Consider the following 24,092-nt stretch of genomic DNA (forward strand, 5'->3'; position numbering starts at 1 on the left):
GGTTGGAGTTTCTAGCAGTCAACCAATCTCTAAGAATGAAACACAACTAAGGAGGTCAACCAGAAGAAAAGTCACACCTAGCTATCTTGATGATTATAGCTGCCAAAGTGTCACTACCAGAAAAACCACTCCTCATAACATTTCTAAATTTTTGTGTTATGACAGGCTATCTCATGAGTATAAAGCTTTTGCTGTGAACGTGCTGGATGCAAAAGAACCAAGAAACTACAATGAAGCCATAAAAAAGGAATGTTGGAGACAAGCAATGGAAGCTGAGTTTAAAGCCTTGAAAGCAAACAACACATGGGTAATTACAGATCTGCCTCCTAACAAAGATCCAATAGGATGCAGATGGGTCTATAAGACTAAACTCAAAGCTGATGGAACAATTGAAAGACACAAAGCTAGGCTTGTGGCAAAATGGTACACTCAAACACCTGGACTTGATTACTTGGACACTTTCAATCCTGTTGCCAAAATCACAACAATCAGACTGTTGGTAGTTGTTGCTGCCATTAAAGGTTGGTTTCTACACTAGTTAGATGTCAATAATGCCTTCCTACATGGAGAGCTTAATGAAGAAGTCTACATGCAATTGCCTCCTGGCCTCACTCCAATTAAACCTGATCAAGTATGCAGGTTGGTTAAGTCCTTATATGGCCTTAAACAAGCAAGTAGACAATGGAACATTAAACTAACTCATGAATTGTTGGGAATGGGGTTCAAGCAAGTTATTTATGATCCTTCTCTGTTTACAAGAGGCCAAAATAGTGAATTTGTAGCATTACTTGTTTATGTTGATGATGTGGTCATTGCTATTCCTGATATAAGCCAAGTGGAACAGATTAAGAAGCACTTGGATGAAGCTTTTCACATTAAGGACTTAGGTCCTCTAAGGTTCTTTCTGGAACTAGAAGTTGCAAGAAGCAGCAAAGGAATCTCAATGACTCAGAGAAAATATACCATGGAATTGCTTGAGGAAACAAGTTTCTTGCACTATAAACCTGCCTGTACACCCATGGTCACCTCAACCAAATATAGTAGGACTACTGGCAACACCCTACAGGATGCTACTCAATATAGAAAGCTTATTGGAAAGTTGTTATATCTAACCATAACTAGACCTGATATCAGTTATGTTGTACAACAATTCTCTCAGTTTTTGGATTGTCCCACTGACATACACATGTAGGCAGCACATAGGGTGTTGAGATATATCAAGGCAGCTCCAGGGGACAAGGCCTTTTCTTCTCAGCAAAAAATCTTCCTTACAGCTCAAAGGTTTCACTGATTATATTCAGACTGGGCAGCTTGTCCAGATGCCAGGAGGTCTGTTACTGGTTTTTGCATCTTCCTAGGCAGTACATTGGTGTCTTGGAGATCTAAGAAACAAGTTACAATCTCAAGAAGTTCCTCTGAAGCAGAATACTGGGCTCTTGCCACAACTGCATGTGAGATCCAATTTAATGGTTAGTCTATCTGTTGCAGGATCTGGGGATAAATGATAACCCTACAGCCATGTTATTTTGTGATAGCAAATCAGCTATTGCAATAGCTGAAAATCCAGTATTCCATGAAAGGACAAAGCATATTGAAATAGATTGTCATCTAGTACGGGAGAAACTACATAAAGGAGTACTGAAACTACTACATGTTGCCATTGCAAACCAGCTTGCAGATATCTTCACTAAGCCACATGCAGCAACTTCATTTTATTGTTTGGTGTCCAAGATGTCTCTCCATGATATGTATGTTAGACTAAAATATCACATGCATCACTATAATATGTGATAATAGGATCAACTAACCTCCAGCCATAGTTCTTGATACGGTTGAGCGATCTGGACTGCTACAGAGATAGCGAGTATGTTGTCTCTCACTTTACTCAGCTCTCTCTAGAGGTATGTAGTGTGAGCAGTGAGAGGACTAGTGACCTTATATAACCACTGGCCATCATTGTGGTTGATTGTCTTTAGGTCTCCTAAACCCTAACTAGACTCCTAATCATAATGGTAGTCTAGCTATTAGGTTATTAGTGTTGCACCACATATCAAATACTGAATATTATCATAACTTATCCTAATGTTATAATAATAGTAAATGTTACATTCTCCCACTTGGTGTAAGCACTACCACTCAATAACAGAAAAACACCAACCATAATGATATGTTCTCATTAGCGCGAGTAGTATCCATTATGATCAAATGCAAAACTGCCATTGAGCACTTAATTAGGAAACAAAACCCAACGAAATAAACCCTATGTTTATTCCAAGTCCCTGAAGTACATTTTCTCATCAATATAAAGTAAATGAAGGTGTACACACTTAATTGAGAAAATGTCTGAATGCCAAAGAATTTTATTGAAACTGAATGTATATATACAAATTACAAATTGGGCGAAAGTCCCATTTTCTGAATCAGATCCTTGAACTTAAATGGTGGCATGCCTTTAGTCAAGGGATCTGCTAACATCAACTCAGTATGAATGTGTTCAATAAATACAACTTTATTTTTGACACGCTCCCTAATTGCTAAGAACTTGATGTCGATGTGCTTAGTTCGACTTCCACTTTTGTCGTTCTTAGCTAGGAAGACTGCAGCTGAGTTGTCACAGTAGACTTTCAATGGCTTAGATATAGAATCCATAATTCTAAGCCCAGAGATAAAATTCTTTAGCCAAACACCCTGTGAAGTAGCCTCGAAACAGGAAACGAACTCGACTTCCATGGTAGAAGTAGCTATTAAGGACTGTTTAACACTTCTCCATGAGATAACCCCACCGGCCATAATAAAGACGCACCCTGAAGTTGATTTCGAGAATTAACACAGCCAGCGAAGTCCGCGTCTAAATAACCGACAAGATCTAAATTGTCCGTTTGCTTAAACCCAAGCTTGTAACCTTTGGTTCCTTTGAGATACCTTAGAACCTTCTTTATAGCTCTCCAATGGTCTAACCCGGATTGTGTTGGTAACGCCCTAGCATTCCAACCGTAAAAGCAATATCCGGCCTCGTACAGACTTGAATATATCCAAGACATCCAACTGCTGCAGCATAAGGGATGTTCTCCATGGATTCCTTCTCCAAATCATTTTTTCGGACATTGGTCCAAACTGAATCTATCCCCCTTAGATATGGGAGGGGCGTATGGTGAACAATTTTGCATATGAAATCTCTCTAAAACTTTGTTTATATAGGTTTCTTGAGATAAACCCAGTATACCCCGGGACCTATCTCTCTGAATTTTAATGCCAATAACATAAGAGGCATCACCCATATCCTTCATATCAAAGTTCTTAAAAAGAAATTGTTTCACATCACGAAGCATCCCCTTATCATTGGTGGCAAGTAAGATGTCATCCACATATAAAACAAGAAAGCAAATTTTACTCCCACTCACCTTCTGGTATATACAGTTATCTGATGGATTTTCAACAAAACCAAATGAAGAAATTACCCCATTGAATTTGATATACCATTAACGGGAGGCTTGTTTTAAACCGTATATGGATTTCTTAAGCTTACATACTAAATGCTCACCACCCCTAGAAGAGAAACCTTCAGGTTGTTTCATATAAACCTTCTCTTCTAGATCACCATTTAGGAAAGTGGTTTTCACATCCATTTGTTGCAACTCAAGATTAAAATGTGCAGCTAATGCCAGAATGACCCGAAGTGAATCTTTCTTTGATACAGGAGAAAATATCTCATTGTAATCGATTCCTTCTTTTTGAGTAAATCCCTTGGCAACAAGTCGGGCCTTGTATCTCTCAATGTTGCCTAATGAGTTTCTTTTAGTCTTAAAAACCCATTTACAGCCAATGGCCTTGGCCCCATTAGGCAACTCAACAAGATCCCAAACTCCATTGTCCTTCATGGAATTCATTTCATCTTTCATGGCTTCTAACCATAAGTCAGACAGTGCACAATTTGTGGCTTGAGAGAATGTTTCAGGATCATTTTCAGCCCCTATGTCAGATTCTTGTAGATACGAAACATAATAACTAGGAATTGCTGATCGCCTTATCCGAGTAGACCGTCTTAAGGTTGGACCCTCATCACCTTGTACAGGTTGCGGGGCAACTACCTCTTCAGGAACTAGTAGCAGTTCTTGAATCGGTTCAGTCTGCATCGGCTCAGAATCTTGCTGTATATCCTGAGTTAGTTCAACCATTGGTTCGAAATCTAGTTCAGGCGGTTGCTGTAAGTCCTGAACTGGTTCTTCCAAAGGCTGATCCTCAACAGTTTGTGAAATCTCAACGGTAAGTGGTATATCTGCAGGCAGAACTAAAGGAGCACTGCGGATAAGTACAACCCCACCAGATGACGTAGAAGGTCGAGAGTCAATATGATCCAAGGAAGGAACTAAGTCCTTAAACCGATCACTCCCACTAATCGAGTCATCTTCAAGAAATTTAGCATTCCTTGATTCCACTATCCTAGTGGTATGAGATGGAAAAAAGAACCTATAACCCTTAGAGGACTGTGCATATCCAATAAAGAAAGCACTAATCGTCCTTGGGTCAAGTTTCTTCTCGTGTGGGTTATATATCCTCACCTCAGACGGACATCCCCAAACACGCATATGTTGCAAACTCGGTTTCCAACCTTTGAATAACTCAAATGGTGTCTTAGGGACAGCCTTGGTTGGAACACGGTTTAATATATACGTTGCCGTCTTAAGTGCTTCATCCCACAACGACTTTGGAAGCTTAGAGTTGCTAAGCATACTCCGCACCATATTCAGAAGAGTCCGGTTTCTTCTTTCAGCTACACCATTTTGGTCCGGAGAACCAGGCATGGTGTATTGGGCAACAATCCCATGCTCTTGGAGAAACTTAGCAAAGGGACCAGGTGCTTGTCCATTCTCAGTATATCTACCATAGTATTCACCACCCCTATCAGACCTAACTATGTGTATTTTCCTGTTACATTGGTTTTCAACTTGAGCTTTAAATGATTTAAAAGCATCCAATGCTTCATGTTTATGATGAAGTAAATACACATAGGAAAATCTTGAGAAGTCATCAATAAAGGTGATGAAATATTTCTGACCAGGTATTGTCATATCAGGATAACATATGTCAGTATGAATAATTTCCAACAACGTTGAACTTCTATTGGCACCTTTCTTTGACTTGTTTGTCTGCTTACCCTTAATGCAGTCAATGCAAGTCTCAAAGTCAGTATAGTCTAGAGTAGAAAGTACTCCATCTTTTACCAACCTTTTAATACGCTCAAGGGAGATATGACCTAATCTCTGATGCCACAACAATTGTCGTTAATACTACACCGTTTGGTGCCGTTTTGAACATGTAAAGAATTGTAAACTGAATCATTCTTTAATTTAAGACGGAAAAGACCATCACACAATGTACCAGTACCAACACAAGTAGAATAATGAAATAACTTGAAATCATTGGTATTAAATTCAAAAGAATATCCGAAGGGTACAAGTCTAGATACTGAAACTAAGTTCCTAGAAAAACTAGGAACATAAAATGTCTTTTCTAACGTCAATACAAAGCCTTATCCATAGGTGAAACTACAACTCTTTAGATCTCTCAAAAAATTTCAATTGGATAATTTAATTAGAAGAAGTCAAATATGATTAAGGAATTAAACTGAAAGAATTGATGTAGTCCAAATATCAATTCAGATTTGGCCCAAAACCAAAACAGGCCCATATTTAATAAAATAATTTTATTATTATTATTATTATATATGAGCCCAGGTCTGGCCAAATTGGGCCAGACCTGGCCCAAAACCTTAAGCCCTTCATCATCCATCTTCTTCATCTGAATAATCGCAAGCCAGCACCGGAATTCGAAAAACAAGAAGAAATTTCCGGCGAAGCAACGAAAAGGCCAAAAATAAAAAATAATTATCCAATTTAATTTTTGTTTTTTGTTTTTGTTTCTTAATGCGGAATAAACCAAATTTCCAGCAGCCCAGACAATTTAATTGCGAACAAATATTTAAATATGTATCTCAATTATACAAAGTATACAACATATTCAAAAAATATATGCAATTAAAAAGAACTAGGCAGAGATTATTTATGGCGACTGATACCAACTGTTACACTAAAATATCACATGCATCACTATAATATGTGATAATAGGATCGACTAACCTCCAGCCATAGTTCTTGATACGGTTGAGCGATCTGGACTACTGCAAAGATAACGAGTATTTTGTCTCTCACTTTACTCAGCTCTCTCTAGAGGTATGTAGTGTGAGCAGTGAGAGGACTAGTGACCTTATATAACCACTGGCCATCATTGTGGTTGATTGTCTTTAGGTCTCGTAAACCCTAACTAGACTCCTAATCATAATGGTAGTCTAGCTATTAGGTTATTAGTGTTGCACCACATATCAAATACTGAATATTATCATAACTTATCCTAATGTTATAATAATAGTAACGGATAAATGTTACAATGTATGCTCTACGTTGCGGGGGGGTGTTGAGTGATATGAACAAAATATTTAGTGTCGGTGGAAAATTCCGTCCAGCACTCGCGCGTGCATGGAATTTCCGTCCAACTTTCCGTTCATTCCTATTCGCGATGGAAAGTTTTGATTTTTTACAAATTACCAATCGATATTTATTATATTCACTACATTGTTCATTGTCTTCTTTTTTACATTATCTTGTAATTAAATATCAAAGTTATAATACAAAACATGTTATATATATATATATATATATATATATATATATATATATATATATATATATATATATATTTATCAGGTATTTTATACAAATATAATAAATATTAATATTTTGTTCAATACTTTCACATGATAACCTACGACACACATCTCACAACACATGAAACAAGTAGGGAAAAAACTACAACTACTAAATATCAATAGGTGTTTGTACGCTAAAGAGTTCATATTACACCTAAAATCTCAGTCATATACACAGCAAGACAAATCTAAAACTTCCTACACCATAATCTCATTGCATGATGAATCCCTCTATACTTCTACCAATAACCTAATTGCACATGACACACTACAAAAAAAAAAAAAAAAAAAAAAAAAAAAAAAAAAGGACGTGTACTAAAGATGAAAACAAAAACAATGCTACCTAAACGAGAATTAAGAAGAATTAAAGAAATTTAAACCAAAAGTAGTATTTATTTAGGTTATCGCTTTAAGACTAAGTATTTAAACTAGCGTTATTACAAAGTTGCAAACATTTATTTTAGTGACAATTATAATCAATCTCTCATATATTATCTTGCGTTTATATAATTTAAATTACCGATTTAAATAAACAAATTCAACATTTATTTACCTATGCATGAACATCTCCTATATAATATTGCATTGATATACTTTGAAATACTTATTTAAAAATAATTATTGGGCATTATTCCATTCGCGCAAAGCACGTAAAAAAACTAGTATTTTTAATACATTTTAACATATTCGTAGTATATGTTTAACAATTATGATAAGTCTAATTGGAATGAGGTTCGAACTTAAGATCTTTCTTATAAAAATCAATAAGTAAGTTAAGAATAATAAATAGTTAACGGAATATTCCGTTAATAAAGTTTATACTAACGGAATTTAAGGTTATTTAAGGAAAGAAAATAATACAATAAAGGGTAAATAAGGAAAATCATTAAAAATACTAAAATCAAAATAATATGAATCATTCATTTTAAGAAACAATTAGTACAAACATTTTTTTTATTCCAGTTAAGCGCTCTTATTAGAATGGTAGATGTAAACTTATTGAAGGTTAATGTAGAACGAAAAAACAAAAATTAGGTTAATATATATGATGTAGGAACAGAATATATATATATATATATATATATATATATATATATACACACACTCCGTATCTCATAACACGCAATAAACTTTAAGCTACGATATGATTGAATTGGTTGCTTTATACTAGCTGATTTACCTAATGAATATTACACAACATATAACATACAAAAATAAATAGAAACTTACACACTGTTAGAAATTTCGCAATTTTAGTACAACGAGAATTGAACAGAAAATGGGAATTATTGGTCGGAGAATGTATTTCCGACAAACATTCAGTCCAAAATGATCCAATATTTAGTGTCGGTGGAAAATTGCGTCCAACACTCGCGCATTGCACGAAATTTCCATCCAACTTTCCGTTCATTTATATTCGCGATGGAAAGTTTTGATTTTTTACAAATTACCAATCGATATTTTTGTTGGATGGAAACAACAAAGTTTTCAGCAGTGTTCAACATATCTCATTAAGTTATCATGAAATTAAAGACATGCAATTTTGAATATTAAGTCTAATGCATGTAATACTTTCTATACATTACTCTAAAATATTTATAAAAAATGCCTCAATTTTATTGATCAGTCATAAGTTATGACTATATGTTGGTCAACATACACAGCTGCTCATACATGTTTTGATCATACTGACTAGTTATTCTCCGTAATAATCAATTAATTTCCAAAAAAAAAAAAATTGAACAAAAGAAAATAGAATATAATAAATTAAAAGAATATGTATATATAGTTTTGCTGCATGCGCCGTACGTGCCAACCTAGTTGTGCCCAGGGTTGGTCGAGGGCGGCGTAACCGGCCGCCATTGCAGAGAAGGAAGCAAAAGATTGGTTGTTCTACAGGCCTCATAAGGTTGGATTCTCAGTAGCAGAATCACACAAACAAAAGCAAGAACAATACTAGGTTGATGTCTCATTGTCTTTTGGTTTTGGATCTTGTCCGATGGTTTTAAAGAACAAGTTTATGATGGTTCAGATGGAATATTTAATTGAAGCTAAGATAGACAGAGGTTGAAGATGATGATGATGAATTTTATGGTAAAACAAAATGCGAAGAGCTGCCTAGTTTTATATGCTGGGATCGTGGCGACATGGATAAGACGACTTTGATTTGTTCGTTAGTACATTGACTGGTTTTAGGGTTACGGGCTGACCGTTGCATTTTGAATGGAAGAAAATTAAAAGTATAGAACTTGAACAAGTCATCAACTTGTTAAAACTATGAAACTTTACCATGTCCACGTATATGCAAATGTCATACTATATCCGCAAATATACTTATATGTTCAAATGTAATACTAATCAGAAATAAAATTTTTATTACTTATAAGGAAAACTGTAATACTTTTACATTTAGATGTAAAAGTATTATATTTTTCATCAGAAGTATTGTATTTTCCATATGTAATAAGCTTGGGTGAAAAACTCGCTAGGCGCTCGAGGGGCGCTTAGGCGGGGATCAATCGGCGCCTAGGCACCCATATTTTTTTTAAAAAAAATTTGTTTAAAATTTTTTAAGACTTGATAATTATAAACTATTCAGTACTTTAATAGTTAATACTAAAATATTAAATACATCTAGAGTTTGAACAAATTAGGGTTATTTCGCTCAAAACAATGTTGTTTTGACTGAAATAACCCATTTAAAAAAGAAGGGAACCATAGCTAATTGGCTGGCTAGGCAACCTAGTCGGTGCCTAGGAGGCGTAGTCGGCACCTAGGAGGCCTAGGCGGTGCTTAGGCCGCATAGACTACCGATTATGGTGATACGCTAGGCGGCCGGCCAGCGCCTAGCGCCTAGGCGCCGATAAATTGATGCCTAGGTGGGATTTTTGCAACACTGAAATAAGTAATGTTGGCAAGTGCCCCTTACTTATAAGGGAAAATATAATACTTTTGAAGAAAAATGTAATACTTTTAGAGCCTCGTATACGTAGCCAAATTCAATGTAATGTAACGATAGAATAGACTTTAAATTTTCATTTTGTTAATGTATGTTTATGTTTATAAACCTCATTAATTTATATAATTGAATATATTATGGCAAATTAGATAAGTGTAGGACAATATTACTGATAGTCTCCAACGGATCAGTTCCTACGCCAATGAAGATTTGGAAACTTGCTGAACATCGATCTTCACCGACTTACTCAGGACCGGCGGAGCAAATTTCCATATTCAAACTTTTGGAAACAGGAGTTTAAGAAGTCAGACCTTTCCTAATAAGAACTATGTCAAGTGATCTTCGTCTACATGCATGGTAACCCTAAGAGATTACTTGCCATCCAAGATTCGTAGTCATCCTATTTAATTGAAGAAGTTTGAAGCCTTGAAGTTAGAGAATACTTTTCACTTGAGAGACTTCTTCTTCCACGTGCGTTTAACCGTTGAATCTTTGAATCAATGTCTTCTCAATACCGTCATGGTTCGTGCTAATTCTTTCCATTGAGAAGACTATATTCCTTGTGCTGATCGATTTGAGGACCGTATTCCATACAACGTAACTATGGTGCAGTGGTGAGTGAGTTAGTGGGTCGGACAGTGACAATGTGGATCTCCAAACGAGGGACTCTTTGGACAACTGCTTACTTGGCTTTCTACCTTATGAGGTATAACACACATTGAGTTGAGATTGTGATATCTTTACCATCTGTATGATTGACTGGTTGAGATAGTGAAGTGAACTCACTGATGGTGGTCTCCCAGACATAGATATAATTGTATCAAACTTGGTAAACAATTTCGTGTCTCTTATTTCTGTTTGTTTTTATTCCGCACTAAGTATTTACACAATTTACTGACTGATGTACAACAGTGCTATCTTTCACAAATAGTTAACACGAATACAGAATTTTCACATTTGTACGTACTGAATTCGGTTCGTCAATATACAATTTGCTGTGTATGTGCATTTTTTTTTTTCTCATTTACATTCATCTTTCCCTCACATTTTCTAAGAGTACTCCATTTTCTAACGTCAATCAAATTAATACCCTCACCCACATTTCTATGAATTCATTTGATTTTTAAAGAATGTTAAAATTAAACTACATATCACAATGTCTTATAATTTAAATTATTACAAAAATAACTCTATAACTTGAGAAATTAGTGACCGGTAACTGAACTACTAATGCAATTGTAGGTCAATTAATCGACTATTATATGTATATGTCATGTTAAAATGCTTTTGTTCTTGCATTTCTTTTATTAATCTCACAGTGCTTTATGGTATATTTTGTTATTACGATGATTTTCTTGCATATATGTTTTATGTAAAATAATTCATTAAATTATACATATACAAAGGAAAAGTATACACTAATTAAAAAGGATCGAATGACTGCCGCGTTAACTTGAATTGGACTTGGTATAATTTTTCCTGTGACTGACGTAAATTGGTGGGTAGGATTGACGGTCGTATAGATAGGGCAATTTATATCCTGCACCTGGACGCATTGCATTGTACGCCTTAATGCAAAATGATATTGTTTCGCTTTTTTTTTTTTTTTTTTTTTTTTTTTTTTTTTTTGCAATTTCGCTATCCTGTGGTGACGGTTAATTTTCTTTAAAAAAAAATTTCATGTTCAAAAATATACATAATTTTATACTAAAATACACATAATTGTATACATGAATGTACATAATTGTATAACAAAATACACATACTTTTTTTTAAAAGATAATACATATAATCTAACATAATACATAATATACATAAACTTTTAACATAATAAACATCAATTCTTAACATAATACACATAAATTTCCTGTTTCGGATGTACATAATTGTATAAAAAAAGATGTACATGATTGTATAAAAAATGTACATAATTGTATAAAAATACACATAATTATATAAACAAATACACATAATCACGTCAACTCCCTACAAAACTTACCAAAATGACGTCGTTTTGGGAGGCGCGGGTCGCAGGGTTTAACGATCCTATAGGTAGTAATAATAGTCTATAGGAAGTCTTACGGCCTGAGCCCGTAATACTTTTTCATTTTGAGAAATTTTGAGGTGCTCATTAGACAAAAAATAATAATAATAATAAATAAAATAAAAAGAATTTTGATATTTCTAAGTATAACTGTTGGAAAATTATGTATTAAAAACTACATATACAATAATATACTCATTTAAAAAAGAATTACGAGTTTATGGTTTTTTTTTTTTTTTTTTTTTTTTGGTTTGATTTGGTTTACTGTTTCAATTTTTATTTTTTATTTTTTAGTTTGGTTTATGTGTTCATATTTTTTTATTGTCTAAGGTTTAATATTTATAGTTTATGTTTATGATTTGTTCTTTTAATTAGGAATAGCGTGTTTGTTACTTATTATAAGGAAAAATGCAATACTTTTGAAGAAAAAATGAAATACTTTTACATCGAAATGTAAAAGTATTTCATTTGTCATCAAAAGTATTATACTTTTCCTTATAAGTAATGTTGGCAATTATTTGTTTTATAAGAGAAAACTAGTTTTTTACGCGCGATTGGGATAATGCCCAATGTTTTTTTTTAATAAGTACTTTGTATATCAAGTCAAGATTATATTGGAATTGTTCATGCATAGATAATTGAATGTTAAATTTGTGTATTTAAATAGACAATTCTAAGTTTACAAATGCAAGATAATATAGTCAAGATTGATTATAATTGTCAATAAAATAATTGTATAGGTATGATTGAAATCAAATACGGGACATAAGGGATATCAAATAAAAATTAGGGCATAAAATATTAAATATATACTACTATTGAAAAGCTAACTGCGGATTGTCAAACAGGGACACTTCAATTTATTGTGTGATTTGAATACTCTTTTTGTCAATAAATCGCCCAAGTAGTTAATATGATTGGCTTATTTTTTATTTTTTAAAAACAATTATTATTATTATTGTTATTATTATTATTATTGTTATTATTGTTATTATTGTTATTATTATTATTATTATTATTATTATTATTATTATTATTATTATTATTATTATTATTATTATTATTATTATTATTATTACCCTTAGGTCACTTTACATGTTAATCTAAACAGTTAATTTTTTTAAATATCTTTTTACCAACCGTTGATATAATTCGCTGGTCAAATCCGCTAATATAATCCGCTAACGCTAACCGTTAAATGTTGATTGTCAAACAAGGACATTGCGAGGTAATTCTCACTTCAATATGTTGTGTGATTTGAATACTCTCGTTGTTAACAAATCCCTCACGTAGTTAATATGATTGACTTTATTAATTATAATTTTTTAATTTTTTCATGGTATTAATAAAATACTTGGTAAATAAATATATAACATTATTTTGTATTTTAACTTTGATATTTAATTAAAAAATAGTGCACAAAAAAAGATAATAGACAATGTAGTGAATATAATCAATTGATGAATTTGAATGTAAAGAATTTTTACATTGGAGAAATACAAAGACAATATAACTAATAAAATTATTTCTCTTAATTAATTTATTGATAATGAATAATTTTTTTTTTTTAATAAAGACATTGTAGGGACAATGTAGTGAATATAATCAATTGATGAATTTGAATGTAAAAAATTTTGATATTTGAGAAAAATAAAGACAATATAACTAATGAAATTATTTCTCTTATTTAATTTATTGATAATGAATAATTTTTTTTTAATAAAGACATTGTAGACACAAAATTCTAAAAGTTAACGGTGAACTTTCTTAACAGAATGAGTAAGTTATTGAAATCAATGAGTAAGTTAACGGTAAACTAACAGAAGTTAACGGAAAATATAATATTTAACAGAAAAGTTAACGGATAATCATATTCATTAAGGATAAATTAGGAAATGAGGAAAAATTAAAATCTGATCAATCTGAGCCATTCATTTGATTAAAAAATTTGACCGCCATTTTTTCTACCCATTATAGGCCTAACTCTCTTGGGCTCTTATTAGTATAGTAGATAGTAGATAGATGTAATATTTTTTAGGAAAAATGTAAAACTTTTAAATCAAAATGTAAAATTATTACATTTTTTTTTCAAAAGTATTATATTTTCTCATATAAGTAATAAACATTATTCTTGATTAATATTACATTTTTCGGTACATATATTACACTTTTATCTTGACCCGAGCTGTCTCACGAAAAGGTCTATGAAATAGTCTCACACAAGTTTTTTCCTATATATAAATGTAATTTATATATTTTGTTAAAATTTACTCTTTCAAAGTTAGAGAAAATCACTGGAATATCATTGTATTTTTGTCCCAAATTACATCAAATTTATTAAAAAAAAAAATTGAAGGAGGATTGAGTTTGATTTTAATTTTCTCCTAATAACATGTAATTACGAATGTGGCTATATATATATATATATATATATATATATATATATATATATAAAAGATGTATGTTTATATTAGGGATGACAATGTGTCCCGTCCCTGACGGGGATCCCCTACTCCCACCCCGAAGGAGACGGGAATGGAGAAAATTTTCGGGAAACGGGGATACCCCCGCACCCCTCCCGTCCCCAAATTATATATATATTGTTGGAAATGGTGAATAAATCGATACACATAAAATATATAAAATATATATTTGTCCCGAAAGATGAAATTTAATTCATAGAAAATTAATTCCAACCAATTTTGGTACGAAACCAAAATTACATATATATACAACGTATATATATTAACCAAATAGGAATTTATTTTATCAAAATAATCCCACCACAACTAGTACGAAACTAGTACACGGGACTTAATTTTCACGAAATTAATCTCACCACAACTAGTACAAAACTAGTACAAGGATTTAATCTTTCCGAGATTAATCCCACCACTTGGTCCGAAACCAAGAACAAAATAAAACACAAGACGGGTTTCTAACCTGAGGTTTTAACCCAACGAGAAGAAAGAAGAAGCAGAGGAAGCCCGAGTCGTGTGTACACACACTCTCCTTAAAACCGATTCGCCACCTCCCGAGGGTGCTAGGATCGTTGTGGCGTCAGTCTCCCAAGATAAAACGGACTACGACTTTGGCGTTCGAGCACTCCAACCCAAAGCCCGGCGAACTAGAACACAAGTTGAGCACTCCGATGTTTTACGGAAGTGTTGGTAGAATCTCTTTGTAAGAAACAACTTTTGAGAGAAGATGAGAGAAAAATATGATTTTGCAAGTTAAAAATTCGATAAAACATTATACCCAACACATAGGTTTTTATATGGGAGAGAGGAGTTAGTAGCCCACTAAATGGCACATTAAACCAACATAAATCCAATTTAATAATTGAATTATAACGTTTGAAATTGTCGTATTTATTATCGAAATAATATCAACGGTCACGAACTTAATATCTGATTAATTCGTACCGACCATAACGACCCGTTTCAAAAATATCTGAGTGACCGAGAAGTCCGTACAAACCCGAGGGTTTAACAAATTGGGACCAGAAACCACACCCGAGTGGTCCGCAAGCACCAAAACGGTGCAGCACGAATCAATGCATATAGCATTGACTCGTGCACATCGAATCCACAACACGAAATGAGCTGCTTTGGAATCCAAAGCTTAAGCACTCTTGCTTCGTGCACAACTTTCGTCCATGCAATAGAAGCAAAGCACAAAATGTGCTAAAATCACAATTCACTAATTAAGCAACCAAAGCTTAATTACACTTAGGGGTCGTTTGGTTCACGGAATGTCAGATTACCTTATGGAATGTTAGATTGCTGGGAATGTTAGATTACTGAGAATGTTAGATTCTTGTGTTTGGTTAAAATTGGGGTATGTAATATAATCATGTTTGGTTTAGGGTTATCTTTTATTCACATAGTATAATATCCTTAACATATTTTCATATATTTTAATAAATTTAAAAATTAAAATAAATAAATAAGATAACGGTATCATATATAATTACATGATTTTAAAATATTAACTAAAATATTGAACTTGAGAAACAAAATTATTTTATATGCTAACCTAACATAATAAAAATAAAAAAATATATAATTACAAAAATAATTATATGTGTGTGTGTGTAATAAACTAACATAACCAAGGTTATCTTACATAACCTTAGAAATTGAAGGGAATCACATTCCCTTCAAAATCCTATGTGGAGGGAATGTGACATTCCTGGGGAATGTTAGATTCCCTAAGATAATGTGAACCAAACATAGGTATGTGAGCTTTGGAATGTCACATTCCCTTGGTTATGTTATATAACCTGAACCAAACGCCTCCTTAAGCTTAACACAAACTTTCGTGCAATGCAACGAAAGATATTAAAATGCAAATTTTTAATTTGCATCTAAACTTAAGTTTTTGACTTCTCTCAAATAGGTTCACTTTGAGAATCAATTCCTCATTCACCTATTACCCATTTTGAGCGTACATTATGTCAAATTCTTCGTCTCGCTACGAAGAACCCGAATCTACTTTGACCCGACCCAAATCGGAAGTGGATCCCACATATATTTGTACCACAAAATAGTCACTCAAAATGCCATTTTTTGCTAAAAAATCCAACAATCCCCCACATGAATGAAAATTGATTTTCGGGACGAGGAAAAATCGACACGAACGTGCTCAACGGTCGATCCCTGCATAGCATAGGTAGGTGTTACCCTTTGAACCTTGCCTTGTGAAGATATGTTTACTCTACTAGCTGTATGGTAGAACTTGATGTCTTTGAACCAACTGCCGTTGTGTAGACGATGACATATCCCACACAGGAACCTTCCAACCTTTGTTCTGTTCTCATGGGTGTGCCTGTTTTGGTCATGGGTCACCTTCATGGTTCTGCGAGAGTTTCTAAAGAATTGAGTCCATCAATTCTCCTTTGAAGCGATCCCACTTCTCTCTAACATAGGTGATTCTTTATCGAGTATCCCGCATACTCACACATGTCAACCGACATTCGAGTCATTAAAGCATCAACATGCTAGCCTCGTGCGGAAGTCACTATTCTAACGAGGAATGGTAGGGAGTCCGAGACCCGCCACAGTGACACGCTTCGTTCCATAATTTAGTTGTCCCATTGAACCTAGGTGCTAGCTAGGTTGGGTGTCCACTATAGAACTTTTATTCCATGGGCTTCAAACACATTCCTCGTGCCAACTTCTCAACAACATCTTTGCTCAACCCTTTGGTTAACGGATCCGCTATATTGTCCTTTGACTTCACATAGTCAACAGAGACAACACCCGTTGTGAGTAGTTGTTTAATGGTATTATGTTTTCGACGTATATGTCTAGACTTACCATTATACATATGACTTTGTACTCTCCCAATTGTTGCTTGATTATCACAATGCACACTAATTGGAGGTACATGTCTATCCCAACAAGGAATGTCCTCCACAAAATGGCGTAGCCATTCAGCTTCTTCACAATATTTGTCTAAGGCTATCAGCTCAGATTCCATCGTGGATCTAGCTATCAAGGTTTGTTTCGAGGATTTCCAAGAAACAGCTGCACCGACTAACGTAAACACGTAGCCAACCGTGGCCGATATCCAGTTAGCGTCGCTATACCCTTCAAGTACAGCAGGATATCGTGTATAGTGCAGTCCCCAGTCACGAGTATACATCAAGTATCTCATAACTCTCACTATTGCCTTCCAGTGCGCATCACTAGGGTTACTCGTATATCTACTAAGTTTGCTAACCGCAAAGGCAATATCAGGCCTGGTACAGCTCATTAGATACATCAAACTTCCAATAATCCTAGCGTATTCTACTTGAGAGATACATTTTCTGCGATTTTTGGACAGATGAATGTTAGTATCTAATGGAGTCCTAGCCACTTGATAATCATCCTTGTTAAACTTTGCAAGGATTTTATCAACATAATGAGATTGGCTTAACACGAAACCATCAGGTCTTCTCACGATTCTAATCCTAAGGATTAAATCTGCCAAACCCATATCCTTCATGTCAAATCTCGAATTTAACATGTCCTTGGTAGATTTTATCATTCGATCGTTACTACCCACGATGAGTATATCATCCACATATAAACAAAGAATGACATAACCGTCTATCGTTTCCTTAACGTAGACGCACTTGTCACTTTCGTTTATATTAAACTCATTGGTTAACATCGCATGGTCAAACTTCTCGTGCCACTGCTTGGGCGCTTGTTTTAAACCATATAACGATTTAACCAATTTACAGACTTTCTTTTCTTGGTCCGGAACCGCAAAACCCTCAGGTTGTTCCATATAGATTTCTTAATCTAACTCGCCATTCAAGAAAGCTGTTTTCACATCCATTTGATGAACTTCCAAATTTCGCAGTGCGGCTATGGCAAGTATCATCCTTATGGAATTTATTCTCGTTACGGGAGAATATGTGTCGAAGTAATCAAGGCCCTCGCGTTGCCTGTAACCCTTAATTACAAGTCTAGCCTTATACTTCTCAATGGAACCATCAGGTTTCAACTTTCGTCTAAAGACCCACTTGGGTCCCAAGGGCTTACTACCCGGAGGAAGATCAACCAGTTCCCAAGTGTGATTCTGTAAGATATAATCAACTTCACTCTTTATAGCCTCTTTCCACATTGGTCCTTCCGTAGAAGTCACAGCTTCTACATACGTTTGAGGCTCGTTTCTAACAAACATGTCAGAAAATCTGGTTCATTTTCTAGTAAACAAGTTAGAATATGCGTATCACATTCTAACATGTACGTCAGAAAATCTAGACCAAAGGATTTTTCAATCCTAACTCGCTTGCTACGTCTAGCTTCGAGCTCAGGTTCTCTTTCAGACCCTCTACTGCCGTTATCCATAGCCTCGTCGAATGTTCGTTTCGACGTACTAGGTCCCTCACTGGACCTACACGGAAATACATCTTCAAAGAACGATGCATTCCTTGATTCAATTATCGTGTTCTTATGTATGTCTGGATTATGGGACTCGTGTACTAAGAACCGATACTGTGACACCCCGTAATCCAAATTCGATTAAGGGATTAATTAAGTAATTAATCCTAATTCAATTGGTAATTTAATTCCTTAAATTCCTAAAAATTCAATAGTCGGGGACTAGTAATTGACTAGTAAACCCCAAAGTCAAGGTTGTACCTTAAGCTTTGTGAGTAGTTCCCTTGTTCCCTTACACCTCTTCATTTTAGTAAGGGTATTCATGACTTTTCACATTGTGTTAGTAATGCAAGCTAACCTAGTAGACACTCCTCATTTCTCTCCTTACACTTTCCAAACTTTAGCTCTACCTTCTCTCTAAAAGTTAGATAGCTTTTCTTCCAAGCCAAGTTGAAGCTTTGTCAAATCTTCAAGGGTTGTCTCCAAGATTCTACCTTTCATACCTTTGAGCATCTAGGAGGGTAAGATCTATGTTCATCTTGTGTTTTTAGTGTTTTCTAAGGTGTCTTTTCTTAAAGATAGAATCTTTATGATCTTTTGGTGTGTTCTTGAAGTGGGTTTGGAGGGTGAGCCTTATTAGGAGCTTGGTGAAGTGTTAAGTGAAGGTTTTTATCTACAAGAGGTAACCCATGCTCTCTATTTTGCTTACTTATATGATGATTTCTTGGATTCTACATGTGATTTTGCTATGAAATGTGAGTGTTTATGCATTGTCTTGTGAAAATGCATATCTAGAGCTTGTTACTAGGGTTATTGTATGCCATTGCTTGGCTATTCATTTGATTCAAGTCATTTTGTTATATTTGGTGAGATTTGGCATGTTTTGGACTTGAATTTGAGCTTGGTGTTGAAAATCTCCGAAGGGATGTTTTGGTGTACAGGTGTGTACCCGTGGGCGGAACGGCGGGTAGGCGTCCACCCGCCGCCCTACCCGCGGGGTACATGTGGTCGTGGGTGTGTACCCGCGGGCGGAACCACGGGTGGGGGTCTACCCGTGGGTCCACCCGCGGGAAACATGTTGGTGTTGTTGGGGGATTTGTTCCCCGTGATTCTTTTGACTCGGTATTTGGTCTTTTGACTTCCCGATATTCTTTTGTGGAACTATTTGAGTGTCTTCTTGATGTTTCGTATGTCTAGAACTATATGGTAGGAATCCATGTAGGTGTTGGTGTCTTGAATCGTGCTAAGTGTTCAACATTGTGATTCGTTGAACCATGGTGAGTCTTGTGTGTTCTTCGGAACTACCTTTGGTTTACCCGTTTGATGAGCATGCTAGTTCGGCGTTTAAATGCTAGCGTGTGAGTTGTTTGTACCTTCCTAATGTTGATGATGACTTGTATTAATCATCATTGTTGTTGGACTGTGATCCACTCCTTGATTGAGTATGGTTTCATATCTTCGTTGTGATCCGTTGATTGATTCCTGTTGTGGTATGGTGTGCGTGGTTGTACCTGGATTGCACGGTTAGTGGTATGGGATACTAGTTACCAAGGTACGGCAGTGGTCCTTGTGGTAGCCATGGCGTGATTATGGAGTTTGTGGCCTTTGTGTAAGGTTCACGTATTTCTTGGGTGGCATGTGTTGTCGTGTGTGTGATCGGTACCCTCGTGTACTATGAAATCGGTGGTTCTATTGGAGATCTGTTGGAGAGGGGACGACGGTCCTCGGAGTAATAAGGTTGGACTTGGTGTACAGGGGTCCTGGAGGTAAAGGTTGGAACTAGACATAACGTTGGGGGTAGCCATAAGGTTGGAACCGGGCATAAAGAAGGCATATCAATTCGTGATGGGTGATGTCACGAAGGCTTGTGTAGCGGTTGTTGTGAGTTCTATTCTTGTGACGTGTGTAGTCACAAAGGCATGTGTTGCCAATGGTGGTGTCTTTACTCTCTTGTGTTATGCATGTCGGGTGTTAATCTACTGTGTGATGGTAGATTATACCTTGAGCCGTTCTTGTGAGTCGTTGTTCTTTGTGGCCTTGGGATGTGTTCCCTTACTTCGTTATGAGTGTTTGAGTCCTGTGTTGACTTCTGCTCTTGGCTTTGAACTTATATATACGTATTCCGTTTCGCAAATGATTTTACAAACGTATATCTTATCTATGTATGATATTTCACATGTATTGGTGGGTTACCAGCATTATTCGCTGACCGGGCGTCGTCCCATCTTTTATGTGTTTCTTTCAGGTGATGTATAGACATGAGCGCGGTCTAGAACCTGCTAGTGTAGCTCCCATCTTGTGTTGTTATGGCCTGTGTGCCAAGGATAGACTTTAGTACTTTGGATATGTATGGTTTTTAGATTGTGAATTATGTAGATGTTAGCCTGTGCGTTCACCACTGGGTAAGCGTGGCATAGCACCCCTTTCGTTTCCAGTTTATATAATCCTTGTTAGACTTCCACTATGTTTGATGTTTTGTTTAGATATCTGCATGTTTAAGGCTTAAATTAGCATGGAAATTAGGGGGTGTTACAGATACGCATTACTATTATGTGTATAGCCAATAAAGATACAGTCCACCGTCTTAGGACCTATCTTTATTTTCTTAGGTGTTGGCACCAAAACTTTGGCAAGACACCCCCACAATTTCAGGTATTGGTAGGAAGGTTTCCTACCGTTCCACAACTCATAAGGAGTCTTATCGAGCTTCTTACGGAGAACCTTATTTAAAAGGTACTCCCTCTGTCCCATTTTGCATGTCTTACTTTCCTTTTTAGTTTGTCCCAAAATGTTGTCCTCTTTCCAAAATTGAACATCACCATCATTCTACTTTTTTCCAAATTACCCTTATGACTTTTGCTTTTATTCCCAAAAGTGAAAAAGTGAAGGGCATAATTGGAAAATACATAACATTTACTTTAATTCCTTAAAAAGCGTGCAAAAAGCAAATGAGACAACCAATTATGGGCCACAAGTGGGCTGATTATGGAGTTACTTGTCAAAATCGCCTCACCCCACATACTTTGAGGTAGGCCCGAACTTATCAACATCGCATTAATCATCTCTTTCAATGTGCTATTTTTTCATTCGGCAACACTGTTCGATTGAGGTGCGTAAGGTGCCAGTGTATGATACCTACACTTGCACAGAAGTCACCAATATGTGCTTCGTACTCACCACCTCGATCGCTTCTAACCTTCTTAATCCTCCGATGAAGTTGGTTTTCCACTTCATTCTTATAAAGAATGAATTTATCAACGGCTTCATCTTTGCTCTTAAGCAAAAACACATAGCAGTATCGTGTGCTATCATCGATAAACGTGATAAAATATTTATTACCACCGCGTGATTGTATTGATCTAAAATCACATACATCGCTATGAACCAACTCAAGTGGTTCTGTTTTCCTTTCAATCGATTTAAAAGGAATTTTCGTTTGTTTTGCCTCAACACAAATCTCACATTTGTGCTTATCAACTTGAAATGCAGGAATATGGTCCAAGTTAATTAATCTACGTATAGAATTAAAATTAACATGACCCAGTCTACCGTGCCACAAACACAAAGACTCAAGTAAGTAGGCTGAATTAATAATGTTTTTATTAATCGCGGTTATTGCATCGAGCTTAAAAAGCCCATCTAGCACATAACCCTTGCCTACGTACATTCCTGATTTCGACAAAACAATTTTATCTGACTCAAACACTAATCGGAAGCCATTCTTGTTCAACAATGAACCAGAAACTAAGTTATTTCGTAGCTCCGGTACATACAAGACGTTGTTCAGAGTCAGCTCTTTCCCAAAGGTCATTTTGAGAACTACTATGCCCATGCCTTCCACAACAGACTGAGCAAAGTTTCCCATCCATACCTTCCTGCTATTAGCCATCTCGAAGGTAGTAAACAACTCACGGTTGGAACACATATGACGGGTCGCACCCGTATCAATGAACCATTCCGTTTGGTTCGAACCAACCAGGTTTACCTCGGTTACCATTGCCGAGAGGATGATTTCGGACTTATTCTAATTGACCCGCACCATGTTAGATTCAGAATTACAATTCTTCCTCTTAAGTGCTTTACAATCAGCCCACTTGTGGCCCATAATACCACAATTGAAGCATTTTCCGTAGAATTGCTTCTTGAAGTCCTTTCTGCCCAAAGGCAACAAATGGATACCAGATTCCACTTGAAAGGCTTCACTCACGATCATTCCTTCGTCTACTTGACTTAGGACGATCCTGGAATCCACCATCTTGTATTCAAGTAATCGGCTAACGACAAACATTTTTGTCTTAGCGTCATCACTATTACACTTCAGGTCCAAAGATTCCCACAGCCCGTTAGCTATTTCTGATCTACAGTATACACTGTACAACGAGTCACACAAACCGTTTAAAACATAGTTTAGGCATAGGAAAACCAAGTATTTCCAAATCCTCACTATGCTAACGGTTTGAGTGTTAGACTCATGTTCCTTTTCACTAGGAACCATCTCGGTCAAGAACCATGACATGCCGAGAATCATTAGGTTGTACAACATTTTAAGTTGCAACCCTTCGAAATTCAACATCTTGAATTTCCATCGTCTTTCGACCAATCCACAAGGTACCATCCCATGTACCTTCATCGTAGGGATATACCCTTTGATGCCATCACCGGTCTTCGAACCAAAGTTCACCGAGGTTTCGGAAAGTGCAACTACGTTGCCGATCCGACCATTTGAATGTGCAACACGAGCAACATTCACGGCTCCACCACTCGTGGAATCCATCGATTTAATCACAAAAAAAAAAAAAATCGATTTTAAGATTGTTGGAAATGGTGAATAAATCGATACACAAAAAATATATAGAATATATATTTGCCCCGAAAGATGGAATTTAATTTATAGAAAATTCATTCCAACCAATTTTGGTACGAAACAAAAATTACATATATATACAATGTATATATATTAACCAAATAGGGATTTATTTTATCAAAATAATCCCACCACAACTAGTACACGGGACTTAATTTCCACGAAATTAATCCCACCACAACTAGTACGAAACTAGTACAAGGATTTAATCTTTCCGAGATTAATCCCATCACTTGGTCCGAAAACAAGAACAAAATAAAACACGAGACGGGTTTCTAACCTGAGGTTTTAACCCAACGAGAAGAAAGAAGAAGCAGAGGAAGCCCGAGTCGTGTGTACACACACTCTCCTTAAAACCGATTCGCCACCTCCCGAGGGTGCTAGGATCGTTGTGGCGTCAGTCTCCCAGGATAAAACGGACTACGACTTTGGCGTTCGAGCACTCCAACCCAAAGCCCGGCGAACTAGAACACAAGTTGAGCACTCCCGAGGGTGCTAGGATCGTTGTGGCCTCAGTCTCCTAGGATAAAACGGACTACGACTTTGGCGTTCGAGCACTCCAACCCAAAGCTTGGCGAACT

The 24,092-nt window shown here is 35.7% G+C and overlaps 1 long non-coding RNA gene across 1 annotated transcript in view; it reads right to left on the reverse strand.

Annotated features, from left to right (window-relative positions):
- Positions 1-24,092, reverse strand: part of LOC109151919 — a 27,871-nt gene continuing 3,779 nt past the window's right edge. Inside the window, exons 2-4 of the long non-coding RNA XR_002049309.1 lie at positions 17,632-17,643; positions 1,430-1,435; positions 1-11 (exon numbers count right to left, since the gene is read on the reverse strand). This is a non-coding gene — a long non-coding RNA (uncharacterized LOC109151919). The remainder of the gene's footprint in view (positions 12-1,429; positions 1,436-17,631; positions 17,644-24,092) is intronic.

Source organism: Ipomoea nil, unplaced genomic scaffold, assembly GCF_001879475.1.
Source record: "Ipomoea nil cultivar Tokyo-kokei standard unplaced genomic scaffold, Asagao_1.1 scaffold2297, whole genome shotgun sequence".
Taxonomy (NCBI): domain Eukaryota; kingdom Viridiplantae; phylum Streptophyta; class Magnoliopsida; order Solanales; family Convolvulaceae; genus Ipomoea; species Ipomoea nil.